General features: G+C 42.5%; 1 protein-coding gene across 1 annotated transcript in view; it reads right to left on the reverse strand.

Annotated features, from left to right (window-relative positions):
• Positions 1 to 9472, reverse strand: part of LOC126210243 (ammonium transporter Rh type B) — a 255900-nt gene extending 246428 nt beyond the window's left edge. Inside the window, exon 1 of the mRNA XM_049939432.1 lies at positions 9337 to 9472. The gene's annotated coding sequence lies outside the window, so the exon portion shown is untranslated. The remainder of the gene's footprint in view (positions 1 to 9336) is intronic.
• Between the last annotated feature and the right edge of the window lie 1770 nt (positions 9473 to 11242).

Consider the following 11242-nt stretch of genomic DNA (forward strand, 5'->3'; position numbering starts at 1 on the left):
GGGACTGCGTAGGGATGTGTTGCGGATTGTGTATCCAGTCTGCGTAACCCTAACAAGCTGCACTACTCAGCAGATGCTGTTGACCCCCTTCGCTTTTTTCAAACAAATATTGCTTTATTTTAAACATTATGAGACAACAGTACAAAACTGACGGATTTAAGAGTGATTTCAGGGGTATGGCCTGCCCCAAGGAAAAGTGTCATAGGGCCGTTACTCTTTACAATACAGTACAATACAATACAATGGGTTGAGATAATCAAAATTCTTAATTTGTCTATTAGGCGAAATACTGAAGCAAGCCAGATTTGTTAATGGAATGGTGTCCTTCTTAACAGCATTTGAATATTAAAAAGACGAGTAGGCTTCGACTTGGCTTGCAACTTGGTTGCGTTTTCACCACGGTAGACAATTCCGAACGCCTGATATCTCAACTGTAGCATTTTTCTGGGACAATTGGAAATACACTGAAGAACCAAAGAAACTGGTACACATACCTAATACCGTGTAGGGACCCCGCGAGCCCGTAGAAGCGCCCCAACACGACGCTGCATGGACTCGACTACTGTCTAAACATGAATCCTGCAGGACTGTCATAAATCCGTAAGAGTACGAGGGGGTGGAGATCTCTTTTGAACAGCAAGTTGCAAGGCATCCCAGATATCCTGAATAATGTTCATGTCTGGGAAGGTAGGTGACCAGCGGAAGTGTTTAAACTCAGAAGAGTGTTCTGGAGCCACACTGTAGCAATTCTGGACTTGCGGGCTGTCGCATTGTCCTGCTGGAGTTTGCTAAGTACGTCGGAATGCACAATGGATATGTATGGATACAAGTGATCAGACAGGATACTTATGAACGTGTCACCTGTCAGTGTCGTATCTATACGTCTCAGGGATCCCACATCACTCCAACTGCACACACCCTACACACCATCATAGACCCTCCACCAGTTTGAACGCTCCCCTGCTGACATGCAGGATCCCTGCATTCATGAGGTTGTTTCCAAACCAGTACACGTCCATCCGCTCGATACAATTCGAAACGAGACTCGTCCGACCAGGCCACGTGTCTCCAGTCATCAACAGTCCAATGACGGTGTTGACGGGCCCAGGCAAGGAGTAAAGCCTTGTGTCGTGCAGTCATCAAGGGTACACGAATGTGTCTTCGGCTCCAAGAACCCATATCCATGATGTTTCGTTGAATGGTTCTGACGCTGACACTTGTTGCTGACCCAGCATTGAAACCTGCAGTAATTTGCGGAAGAGCTGCTGCACGTCTGTCACGTTGAACGATTCTCTTCAGTCGTCTTGGTCCCGTTCTTGCAGGATCTTTTTCTGGCCGCAGCGTTGTCGGAGATTTGATGTTTTACCGGATTCCTCATATTCACAGTACACATGTGAATTGGTCGTAGGGGAAAATCCCCACTTCATCGTTACCTTGGAGCTGCTGTGTCCCATAACACTACCCGTGGACTATAACACCACGTCCAAACTCACTTAGATCTTGATGACCTGCCACTGTAGCTGCAGTAACCAATCTAACAACTGCGCCAGACACTTGTTGTCTCATACAGGCGTTGCCGACCGCAGCGCCGTATTCTGCCTGTTTACAAATCTCTGTGTTTGAATACGTATCCCTATACCAGTTTCTTTGGCGCTTCACTGTAAATGGTCCTTCAAAAGGCGCGCCGGTGGCGAAACGCGCAGAATATTATTAACAACTGGCGTAACACCAGCTGGAAGCCTGCAACCTTTGCAGCGTTTGTATAATAATTTATTACGTCAAAGATTTCTTAGATAAACAAAAAAAGAAAAGAAGTTACCGGCCTCGGTAAATAAGTCTATCATAGGAACAACGTTTGCAATTTCTTGTAGTAATGACCGCTGTGTGCCAATTTTTTTTCATTAAAGATACATGTTTTTATAAAATGTACTTCATTACGGTTCTGTTAATGATTCAGTTATCCACATGTAAGTCTTTTATGATCACACGTGTTAGAAACTTTGAGTTGAATGCTAAATTAGACGTGCAAATATTTTGTATGATTTTAAAAAAATGGTTCAAATGGCTCTGAGCACTATGGGACTCAACTGCTGTGGTCATAAGTCCCCTAGAACTTAGAAGTACTTAAACCTAACTAACCTAAGGACAGCACACAACACCCAGCCATCACGAGGCAGAGAAAATCCCTGACCCCGCCGGGAATCGAACCAGGGAACCCGGGCGTGGGAAGCGAGAACGCTACCGCACGACCACGAGATGCGGGCTATGATTGTAGACACGACAGTCGTTGATGAGTGCATATGTTTTCAGTTTTATATATTTCATTTTACAAATGTTTAAAATTTATTAACTTTGTGTTCTTGGCAATATTTTTAAAATACCAGTTTTACTTGACTTATGTTTTCTGTGGGCAGAGTTTGCTCTTACTCTCCCACTTCGGCTATATTTTACTACCTCCCCCTCTTTCCGCCTCTCTTCCTTATCCACACACAACAAAGCATGACCACATACAAATTTCAATCTTTCATCGTGTGACCTTATGATGTAAATTCATTGAAACTATATGGAGATTATGATGTGAGAAGTACGTAACTATATTTGTTTATCTGTACGAAATTTTTTGTGGATTAAGCGTATCTGAATAAGGCAATTATTTCATGAAACCGCTAATGTCAACATTTCTCCTACATTTAACCGATCGTTAACATAATAACGTATTGTAGAGACGTGTAGAATAATTTTTATTTGTCGTCAGACCACGTTCGTTTGAATCATTTCGATTTCCATAAACATTCTGATACTCAAATGTTCAAATGTGTGTGAATTCCTAAGGGACCAAACTGCTGAGGTCCTCGGTCCCTATAATTACACACTATTTAAACTAACTTAAACTAACTTATGCTAACAACAACACACCCACCCATGCCCGAGGGAAGACTCGAACCTCCGGCGGTATGGGCCGCACAGTCTTTGACATGGCGCCTCTAACGGCGCGGCCGCTCCGCACGGCATTCTGATAGTCGCTTCTCACATTTCTTCATTGTGAATTTGATTGGAGCAGCTCCGTATTGCAGAACGTCTGTTAATAATAATCAATACATTTTAACGGAACGCAGAACGTTATGCAGCGACTGTGAGACTCCTTCGAGCTATTCGAGAGCACATAGAAGCACCAAATGAACTGACAATTTGCAGACTTACTGTGAAGTTCAGTGAATCAATTTCAGCAGAGAACGTTAAGAGTTCTGGGCGCCCTGCTCTGCCCGATATGTGTAAAATATTGGGGTGGTTTGTGGCAGTGTGGCCTTACGACGTAAGAGGAGAACTGTGAAACTACTGACAAACACTAGTCAATGAATTATTTTCAGAGTATTTACGTGGTTTATCATTTAATCAAAACATTTACAGTTAAAAGACAATTCACTAACGACGTAATATGGACGTTGCAACGTTTCTAGACGTACTCGACAACCGCGAAAACAGTCTGTGGGTAATAAAGACTAGTATATAGCCTGTGATCAAAATTCGACCACTTGCCTTAGTGGTCATGATCTGTGATAGCACATGTCATGTATCTGAAATTTTAGCAGTAATACTGATACGTGGCAAATACTGTACTGTACCTACGCGTATTCTTGAAATATTTTTTTTTGTTTCTCTTTAATTGTTAGATCATTTGAAAGGAGTCTTTGATACACCGCGTTGAAACATAATTTTTTTGTTAATGGCGGCAAATTAATTTGTCCCTTATCACAACACAATGCGAATGCCGTTGTACCGCATACAAACACCGCAATGATTAGCATTACAAAATCTCCACTGTAAGTTCATCAAACCCCAATTACAGTTCTCAAAATTATTTGGAATAATGTTTAGTGCACGTTTAAGTGTATCTTTCAGGACGACAATAGAATTCTCGTTATCAGCATCTGCATTATTCTATTACTTTCTCTATGCAAAAATTGTGTCCCTCTAGCTCTTCGACTTTCACTTCCATTCGTCAACGTTCTTCTTTGAGACAGAATCTAAAACAAATATAGTCTCCTTATAAAAAGGGACTTGTAGCTAGTCAAAATGAAGATACTGAAGATTAGGAACACTCTCAATTTTGTCAGGACGGTGGCAAATGAGCACAGCACGTTTACTCTTAGATCAATGTAAGTGAAAAAAAGACGGCGCTAATAAACAACGTTTGTTGTACCAGGCAGCTTGATTACTACGTTACGTTTCTGACTGTCGACAACATCAACGACATAGCATTTACGGCATTGTAGCCACCCGCTATGTATGTGTTACTGTAAATGAAGGATCTGCAACATTTATTAAACATGAACGTCCCTAGAATGCAACTACAAGAAACGCTGTTACGTTCGTGTGTCCTTTCTACTAATGCATCTGATCGTTAAGCGTGGTAAAAATTGGTAACAATGTCAGAGACAAAAGAAAACTTTTCTCATTTTTGTGTCTACTTCCTTTCACTTCTCCTAATGTCTATATATAGACACGATTTTTTTCTTGCATATCCACAGGAAAGTTCCTTTCGATTTACATGAGTTTCATTGGCGTCCTTGTATAATTAGGTATTTCAGATGTCGATGCTCAGGTATTAATAATATCATCGATAAATAAAACAGATGTATTATCGTTATGATGTCTGCATTGCTATTACTTTCTCTGCGTAAAAATTGTGTCTGTCTAACTCTGCGTTTTTCACTCTGACCCGTTGGCATTCTCCTTCTAGGCATACCCTAAAAAAATATAGGTTCCGTCGAAGGTTCTAGTTATTCACAATGAAGTAATTAAAATTGCAACGGAACTAAACCTGGAAAGTATAATAGTTGGCACTAAAGGATTTTTTTTTTTTTTTTTTTTTCGTGTGGCTAGGGCCTGCGGTCGGATAGACCGTTCGCCTGGTGCAAGTCTTTTGAGTTGACGCCACTTCAGCAACTTGAATGTCGATGAGGATGAGATGATGATGATTGGGGCAACACAACACCCAATCCATGAGCGAAGAAAATCTCCGACCCAGCCGGAAATCGAACCAGGGCCCCTTGGCAGGACATTCAGTCGCGCTGACCACTCAGCTACCGGGGCGGACACCAAAAATGTCGTGTGACGAGGGCCTCCTGTAGGGTAGGCCGTTCGCCGGGTGCAAAAGTCTTTCGATCTGACGCCACTTCGGCGACTTGCGCGTCGGTGCGGATGAAATGGTGATGATTAGGACAACACAACACCCAGTCCCTGAGCAGAGATAATCTCCGACCCAGCCGGGAATCGAACCCGGGCCCTTAGCATAGACATTCTGTCGCGCTGACCACTCAGCTACCGGGGTCGGACGGTATAACTCGATGGGGCACTTTAGGGATGGACACACACAAAACAAGTTTGGAATCTACTAGGTGCAGTGGTGCGAAACAATTCGGGTCCAAAATGGTTCAAATGGCTCTGAGGTCATCAGTCCACTAGAACTTAGAACTACTTAAACCTAACTAACCTAAGGACATCAAACACATCCATGCCTGAGGCAGGATTCGAACCTGCGACCGTAGCTGTCGCGCAGTTCTAGACTGAAGTTCCTAGAACCGCTTGGTCACACCAGCCGGTAATACGCGTCCACGACAAGAAAAAGGCTTCTTTAAAAGATGACCAATGAAAGGTACTTCCATTTCTGTGTTCGTAGTAAGTAAAGTACCCACTGCAATCGCTTTATGACATTTAGGACGCTAGATACCATAGCATCCCAAGTGAAATAATACGAAAAGACTTAAAAAACAGTATTTATAAAGAAGAGACATTTAAAAACTGAATAATATACATTTTTCTCATGTACCCGTTCAACAATAATTTCTCTGTGTAAGTTTCGGGGGCAAAGAAAAATAACAAAATGATCTAAAGAGACGACAACATACGCTCTTTTGTTAATTTTTTAGTCGTATTCACTTCTTCTCTTGTCTTGGTTGCGTGTTGACGGACATCTTTCGAGTGCTGGCAAATGTAAGCATATTTGTACTAATTAAACAGATAATACATTGATTTAATATCATTGCTCACTTTTAATTTGTAAGAGGTGATCCCGATTTCATGTCCGCCTTCCTTGAACTAACATGCATTCGAGTAATTTGCAGTGCAACAATCGCAGCGGCCGATGCTGCCAACGACGCCATTACGTGGCGATATTAACTTATAAAATTTAGCGGAAGCGAAAAACTCGCCCGCTATTAACATAACATACATTTTTCTCCACAGCCGCCCGACGCTGCAGAAAATAAGTAGCTTTAAGATTCTTATTTTCAGTACCACAGCCGAGAGCCAGAGCCAGGACTCCGACTACAATGCAATGGTTAACGGAGGTAAGAAGAAATACTCTCGCGCGTGTGTGGGCCGCAATTGTAATTAATAACTAAAGATTTTTTGCTTTAAAGTGAACTGACTAGCCGAGGAAATTAATATGAAAAGTTTATTTCATTGTTCAACTTATATACTCATGTTTTAAGATTCAGCGAGTCTAATTCCACTGAAGATCAATATTATTAAAAAAAGAGAACTTCACAAAAGTATTTAATTCTACATCAAAATTGAATGAAATACCATTTTTATTAAGGCCCACCACGTAAGTCGGCAACAATCAACATTACCAATATATAATATATTAAATTACGACGACCGTCGACGCGAGAATACCGTACCACACAGAGTACGTTTAGCAAATAAAATCAAACAATTCTCGACCCAGAATCAAAGCCTCGATCTTCTGCATGCTAACCCAAAACGCTGATCACTGTACCAACTACACAGCAGCGATCTGTCTGCTGACAGAGGTTGTTACCGTACATCACATTACAATGTCGCCCGACTGCCAATCTTCAACGTCCCTTTACTGCCCGAAATATGCGCAAGACGATTTTTTGTGACCTTTTTGTATTCTCAGTATGTGAGGAATCGTGCTGCGAAATTCGAGTGCGCGAATTTTTCTTCACCCTGTATATTCTATCTACAGCACGTCACTTGCAATACTGACATGAAAGCCATAATGCGGATTAGATCAGCATCGAATCACTATCCAGATGGTAAAACTTATTATTGATCAACTACTGCCCTCTATAACAGACATTTTCAACGATTCATTAATCACAAGTGTTTTCCCTGAGGCCTGGAAACTGGGACAAATTAAGCCACTGCCTAAAAAGGACATCGCCACAGCACCCTCCGACTACCGCCCCATCTGCCTTCTTCCTGCACTGTCTAGGCCTTAGAATATATAGTCCATGACCAGCTCACCAACTACCTAACTACTAACAACCTACTAGACGAATACCAATCAGGTTTCCGTAAACATCGGAGCACAACATCCGCACTGATAAAGGTGACAGATGACCTGAAACTTGCCATGGGCAGACAAGAAGCGCCGGCCGGGGTGGCCGAGCGGTTCTAGGCGCTACAGTCTGGAACCGCGCGACCGCTACGGTCGCAGGTTCGAATCCTGCCTCGGGCCTGGATGTGTGTGATGTCCCTAGGTTAGTTAGGTTTAAGTAGTTCTAAGTTCTAGGGGACTGATGACCTTAGAACTTAAGTCCCATAGTGCTCAGAGCCATTTGAGCCATTTTGAGACAAGAAGCGACTATCATTTGCTGCTTAGATTTCAGCAAAGCATTTGATACTGTCGACTTCGACATCTTACTAGCCAAACTTAGCGGTCTAAATTTCTCGCCAAGTGCAGTGGAATGGTTTCGCTCATACATGACGTCTCACCAGCAACGCGTCCTGTCCGGGAATATAAAATCACAATGGCGGCAGGTAGTGTCAGGCGCTCCCCAAGGGTCAGTATTAGGTCCTATACTCTTCTCTCTGTATGTCAATGGTGTGTCATCGGTTCCGACCTATTGCAAATATCATATGTATGCTGATGACCTTCAGTTGTATCCAAGTGCGAAACCAAGCAATCTTAAGAAAGCTATTGAAAATTTCATTACTGACCTCGATGCACTATCAAAATGGGCACAGGACATAAGACTAAAACTAAACCCATCTAAAACCCAAGCGTCACTTGTTGGTCACTCTAAGCTCATTAGCCCAAAACATCGGGAATCCGTACCATCTGTTACCCTAAATGGAACAAATATTAACTTCTCTCCCTCAGCAACGATTTTGGGAGTAATAATAGATGAAAATCTAAATTGGACAGAGCACGTAACTGCTGTGTGCAAAAAAGCATCAGCATTCCTTCATGTCCTACAAAAATATAAAAAACTCTTTCCTTTCGATCTGAAGAAGAAATTAGTACAAACGCTTATACTCCCAATCATTGACTACAGCAATATTATCTTACAAGGCCTCTCTCAGGAAAAATTGCGACGTCTGGAACTGGTTATGAATGCCTGCGTCCGATATATCTGTGACGTTCGACTTTTTGATCACATTTCACCAGCATATGCAAAATTGTCCTGGCTGCGTGCAGACAAACGCAGAGATTTCCATACACTCTGTCTCATCTACTGCCTTATAAATGTACACTGTCCCTCATATCTCTTCTCGTCCTTAACGCTTATCTCGGAACAACATGACAAAAACACACGTTCCGATCATAATAAAATCCTCTCTGTTCCACTGCATCGCTCAGTCACCTTCTCAAAGTCCTTTACAGTAGCGGGAACTCGACTCTGAAATAACCTCCCTCGTTATGTTAGCGAACTTAAAAACATGTCCGGCTTCAAAAAACAGTTAATGACGTATCTACTTAAGCAACAGTAATGCCTTCCTCTGTACATGAATGCACTTCACCTCATTACTTCCCTCTTTCCCCCTCCTTAAATCTCCGTTGCCCAAAACTCGGTATACTAGTAAACATCTACTTTACACACCAAGATATTAATGTACACCTGCACATATCTTCATTACTATTGCCAATTTTTCTCATGTTTATCATTATTATTTGATTTTTTTTACTGTTATTATTATTGCTTTTATCATAACTTGTATGCATAGCACCTGTTGTAAAAATACTGCCAGCATTTACTTTATTAGGTCTTAGTCATTACTCTTTATTCATATTGTGACCAGAATAATCTAATTTGCTTATTTAAACTATTGTCATGATGTAACTCTGATGTTTGAAATGCTGCATGTGACACTGGTCCGATGTAAGAGAGGGCCTGATGGCCCTATAATAAATAAATAATAATGCCAAGGTTAAAATCGCCGCCCCAACAGCGAAAACTGGTGAAATGTCTCGCCTCTCGGCAGAGTATTCGATTCCTTTTGGTTCTCGAGAACAGAATTGTCGATTCCTAGTAGTTTATAATCCGCATATCATCAGTAGTGGTGGAAGTACTCACTTACCGTGTCCAGTCGCGAAGTCAAACACGGACGCGTCGCCCTGGCTTATCCCTCCGCTGTCCCCGCTGCTACTGACAAACAGACCTCAGCTCTCCTGTGTCGGCACGAGGAAGGAGGCAGTGAAGCACGCGTATCTCCTAGCCTTGGGGACGCAAAGCAGTACTGTCAATATGTAACGCGGGCACTTCCAGCCGGGACACACGGCACTGTCGCCCCCCCCCCCCCCCCCTTGTGACGTAACGCGGCTGCAAAACAAGGCACCGCCTGACGGAGGAACGGGTGGCGGAGTCTCGCGTGCGTTACACAGGGGCGGCCTGCCAAAGGGAATTGATTTATTTGTCCCGCTTCAATAACGCAGCAGGTCAGCGGCTCACTGGCGCGCTATAATGGGCGAGATCACAGTCGGCTATTTTTAGATTAGTGGAACTGGAAAGAGTCATTGAGGTTGAGCGCTTTGGAATCGCTCGAAACGCTTCTTTCGTTCGAGCGTCGTAGCTTTCTCGGTGTCGGAGCGCGGCCCCCACTCACGGCCGCGGTAATGGATGCGTGCGCAGCGCGAGGTAAATTACGCGACTGACTGCTCCGCGTATTTGATCTGAAACGTTTATCGATCGATCAACTTAATCTTTAACTGACAGGCGAAAAAAATGTTCCTATCGGAGCACCAAAAAAATGAGAAAATGCTTCCGGTTATTTAAAAGACACTGCCTGGAAAGTGGTGTACCAGCTGCGTCATTCTACTTTCCGCAGCACCTTTAACACTTGGATGCAAGGTTGGCTCAAATGGTTCAAATGACTCTGAGCACTATGGGACTTAACATCTGAGGTCATCAGTCCCATAGAACTTAGAACTACTTAAACGTAACTAACCTAAGGACATCACACACATCCATGCCCGAGGGAGGATTCGAACCTGCGACCGTAGCAGTCGCGCGGTTCCAGACTGAAGCGCCTAGAACCGCTCGGCCACCGCAGCCAGCATGGTTGGCTCAACTAGCAAAAACTCGTGAAAGCCATTTGTAAGACCGCTACCTTAAAACAAGTATTAAATGAAGGGCTTATTTCAATAGTGGTGCAAGGCCATTACCTCCACTTTTCTGCCTATAATGCTTCTGAAATTAATGATCCAAACAAACGGAAAGAAAGGTTCACCTCTAGCATATTGAATATTTCTGGTACCTCAACTGCAGATTTTTCAGGGCTCATTTGACTTTAGGACTGTATCTCAAGATGAACAAAAATGGACTTGTACCACTATTGAGATGTTGCTTTACTGCGCGTCATTTACGACTGCGGCCGATTTTAGGTTCGTTCTGCGCATCTGACGTCACAAATCACAGTCAACCAATGAATAGAGAACCACGTTGCCAGTGCTTGATTGCAGTGCACAGCACGGACGAGTGTCTTCAGTTTCAGAAACGTTCAGTCATAAATAAAGTAATTGAACAAAAGCAATGTCTTGACAGCAGACTTTCTTTTATAGAAAGTTTGGAAAAAGCATTATTTATACCAATTGCTTCATATTCTATTAATTAATTAAACCAAACAAGCAATAAGCCTCCTAATTCAGGCGATAGCAAGGAAAGGTGTTTCTATCATTCTCACGAACCGCTTTTTCGCAATAAAGAACAGCGGTAATTGTTTATTTCCTATTGTACTTCGACGAAACGTGAGTAATTCATAGTCATACCAACAGTGTTTGTCGGTATTTTGTGTGATATTTTAGAATCCTCCAGCAATGTTGTGGAATGAGAAGCTGAGTTGGCGTAATGGTTAAGGTGTTTGGCCACACATACAATATTCATGTTATCTGTTTTGTTGCTATATCTTCTCTTCCGCAGTCGCTGTTTTACTATTCATAGTGAGATATATTCTTTTGCGACAGTATTAAAAGTATTATTTAGAGCAG

The sequence above is a fragment of the Schistocerca nitens genome, chromosome 10, assembly GCF_023898315.1.
Source record: "Schistocerca nitens isolate TAMUIC-IGC-003100 chromosome 10, iqSchNite1.1, whole genome shotgun sequence".
NCBI classification, from domain to species: Eukaryota; Metazoa; Arthropoda; class Insecta; order Orthoptera; family Acrididae; genus Schistocerca; species Schistocerca nitens.